The 3862-nt window shown below is 44.0% G+C and overlaps 1 long non-coding RNA gene across 1 annotated transcript; it reads right to left on the reverse strand.

The window, feature by feature from the left end:
* Window positions 1–468: 468 nt before the first annotated feature.
* On the reverse strand, window positions 469–2930 carry LOC125126747 (uncharacterized). The gene is made up of 3 exons (XR_007134778.1): window positions 2538–2930; window positions 2028–2056; window positions 469–1456 (listed from the first exon to the last, which is right to left on the reverse strand). It is a non-coding gene; the product is annotated as an uncharacterized LOC125126747 (long non-coding RNA).
* Window positions 2931–3862: the final 932 nt, after the last annotated feature.

Here is a 3862-nt window from a genome sequence, read left to right on the forward strand (position 1 = left end):
GGGAGGGAGTAGGATGGACTGGAAGTTTGGGGTTTAGTAGATACGAACCATTACATTTAAAATGGATAAACAGTAAGGTCTTACTGTACAGCATAGAGAACTCTATCCAGTCTCCTGGAATAGATCATGATGGAAATACATATACATATATTTGTAAGACTGAGTCGCTTTGCTGAACAGCAGAAATTGGCACAACATTGTGAATCGAGTATACATTAATTTAAAAAAGACTTTCATGAAATGCCTGTTTTTGAAAGGTTGGCAACTAACTTAAATTCTTTTTACAGAGGTTTAGGATTGGCGATCCCACTGTGGCGCAGTGGGTTGATGATCCAGCCTGTCTCTGTGGAGGCACCGGTTCAATCCACAACCCAGTGCAGTGGATTAAGGATCTGGCATTGCTGCAGCTGTGGCATAGGTCCCAAATGCAGCTTGGATTCCATCCATATGCTGTCAGTGTGGCTGAAAAAGAAAAAAAGGAAAGCAAAAAAAAATTAGGATCGGAGCTCTACGGATGTCTAAGAAGAGTCATACCAAAAACTTTTAAATTCCTTCATAGTAACTGCAGTAGAAGTGAAAATACATTAGAAGGCTATGTGCATTTGGGCAAACACACACAGCATCTTTAAAAAGAAAAGGGGAAAAGAGCAGCAATTGTTATCTAGCCCATGTTGTATTACTGAGGTTAAGGATACTTGCCCATCTGAAGTGTGACCTCTGAATGTAAGTCTAAAATGGGTTTTAACAGGAGAGGTTTCAATCTATGGGAAGCTGAGAAAAAGAAGAAAGGTGAGTCAAGTAACTCCTTTACTGCAAGAATGCAGACACCCACCTCAGTCACAGTCAGTGGATATCGGTACTGTTCAAAGAAACAGCCACTCTGCAGGGGCTTCTGTTTAATTACATTTGACCCTGAGCACGCACAGCAAAAGTCCAGGGTGAGGAAATACCAGGTTAGATCAGCCTAAGGTTTACCCTGAGATTCTGAAATCAAATCACAAGTTGATCATGAAATACTTACTTAGAAATAGCTACAGACAGGCCAGTAAGAACACTCCAAATGTCCCAGTGGTTTTCAAGCCATCGCTAGTGTCTTGCCTCTTCTCAAACAAAACTTTTAAGATCACTATTTTTTAAAAGATGCTAAAAATTGACCCAAAGTTTCGTACATTATTGTACCTAAAGTTTTGCACATTTTTGTGCAAGTACATTTTTTGGTCCCTAAAGTTGCATATGTTTTTGTGAAAACTTCCCCAGTCAAGAAAGTGCAAAAAATCAGAAATCAGAGAGCCAAGCTCAATATTCCATCAAGCTTACACAAAGGCCAATGCATTTTTCACCCAGGAAACCATCCCTGGCCTTAATGCAGGGCTTACCTGCTCTGCTTTCTCTCAGAGTCCTAAAAAGTTTAGTCTCCCCCTGTAGTTCACAGAGCATCAGAATTGCCGTCTAGTATCTACAAAGCATATTTGATAAAGGATAGAATGTTATATTTGGAAAAAGTAAAAAGCTAATTTTCATAGTTTAAACTAGAAAAAAACAAGTTGAAAATCATCTCAAGTCTGTGAGAATTAGACACCTCTAAAGGACAAGATGACACTTTGTGCTTATTTAAAATGTTGTGAAATAGAAGAATTAGGATTTCATTGACATGACCGATATAAAAAGCAGGGAGGGACCGTAGGTCAAAGCCATTGGGAAACTCCGCCCCCTCTCTAGCCAGGCGACCTGAGGCAAATTAACTACACTTCTTTGAGTCTCAGTTTTCTCATCTGTAGGAAGGGGCTAATGATAGCACTTGATCCAGGTGGGGGTTCTGAGGACTGAGTGAGACAGTGCAAGTGAGGCATGTGCCACGGGACTAGGCAAAGGAACACTCTCCACAAAGATTAGCAAACTCATCACATACAGCTTGGGAAACTCCTTGAAGACTGGACTTGGAACGCAGCCCCCCCCCCCCCCAATAACTCATATATAATAACTAATTAACTTCAGCCACCCAGTGATTCATTCAAAAAAATACTTACCACACATTTACCAGGCACCTTTCTATACCCTGGAGATAAAGAAGAAAAATACACATAAAAATTCAGATTACTAAACTACTATAGGGTTGGGGTTTTTTGTTTCATTTTTTGTTTTGTTTTGGCTTTTTAGGACCCCACCTGCAGCATATGGAAGTTCCCAGGCTTGGGACTGAATTGGAGCTATAGCTCCCAGCCTATTGCCATAGCCACAGCAACATAGGATCTGAGACACGTCTTCAACCTACACCACAGCTCACAACAACAACAGAACCCCAACCCGCTGAGCAAGGCCAGGGATTGAACCTGCATCTTTGTGGATACTAGTCAGATTCCTTTCCACTGCACCACAAAGGGAACTCCCAGGTAATTTTTTTTAATGTTCAGAAAACGACATTGATGGATAGAAAGGTGACAAGGGAGGGTCCATTTCATTTCAAAGAGTGCAGGACACACTGCAAGGAGGGTCCAGGCCAGAAAGAGAGGAGGGCAGGAAAGGAAAGCAGTGCCTACAGTGAGGTCTCCTGCTTTCAGCCCTGCCGTCTGCTGGGAGCTGGTTCTGATGCCACTGGGCTCTGGCTTCTGGCCAAAGCCACATTTACTTGATGGTGTGCAGCTTTCTCGTGACTCTCACTGGGAAGTCTACTCCACAGTATTTACTTGCAGAAGATCCTCATCCTGAGAAAACACAGAAATCTTTACACAGTTATGCGTTACTCACACCTTTAGCCATCATCCTAGTGGACCAAGTACTGGCCCCTGATAACCAATGAGGGGACTTGAGGATTTTAAATCAGGGGAATGATATGGTTAGAAATGTGTTTTACCAGAGTTCCCGTCATGGCTCAGTGGTAATGAATCCAACTAGTATCCATGAGGACTCGTGTTCGATCCCTGGCTTTGATCAGTGGGTCAAGGAGTCAGTGTTGCCATGAGCTGTGGTGCAGATTGCAGACGAGGCTTCGATCTGGTGTGGCTGTGGCTGTGGTGTAGGCCAGCAGCTGCAGCTCCGAGTTGTCCCCTAACCTGGGAACTTCCATATGCCCCAGGAGCAGCTCTAAAAAGACAAAAAGAAAAAGGTGCTTTCCAAATTACTTCAGTCTCATCATAAAGACTGGATGGAGGGGGAAAGCAAGTGATGGAGTCGTCCAGGTAGGCCGTGATGAGGAGCCTGAATCTGGCGAGTGGCCACTGGGAGGGAGGGGCTAAAAGCTGACTTGGAAGTAGGACACAACAGGGTTTCCCAAAAAGGCAGAGGGATAAGAGTCAAGAAATCAATGTAGTGGATTGTGGATAAAATAGAAATAACTAAGAGAAAGCATCCCATGGAATGAGGATAAGTATTATTTTGTGATGCACCGATTTTTCCCATGATGGTGAACAGGGGGGTGGTAGAGAGCAGGTACGCTGGGCCTGGGGAGACAGGGTTCGAATCCCAGCTCTACCACTTGTTTGCTGTAAGGCCTTGGGAAAGCCACAAATTCCCTGGGCCAGAATTTCCTCATTTGAAAAGGAGAGAAAGTGGTGACACCTCATCGGGTTGTGAGGATTAATGAGGAAATACAGGAGGGACATGCAGACTAAGGCCTGCCCTCAGTAAGCATCATGTGTGCCTCTACCACTTACACAGACACGGTGCATAGATGTAGGTCCTGGCTAGGGATGCACAGTGATTTTCTACCATGACTGCAGTTTAAACAAGTGTGAAACACTGAGACACACATACACACAGCCCTGCTTCCCCCTTCTGCTTTTCCTAGGTTAGTCATTGGCCACGGCCACATCTAGGCACCTGCTGGTCATGACAGAATTCTCCCATCTCCTCCCTGTCCAATCAC

The sequence above is a fragment of the Phacochoerus africanus genome, chromosome 5, assembly GCF_016906955.1.
Source record: "Phacochoerus africanus isolate WHEZ1 chromosome 5, ROS_Pafr_v1, whole genome shotgun sequence".
NCBI lineage: Eukaryota > Metazoa > Chordata > Mammalia > Artiodactyla > Suidae > Phacochoerus > Phacochoerus africanus.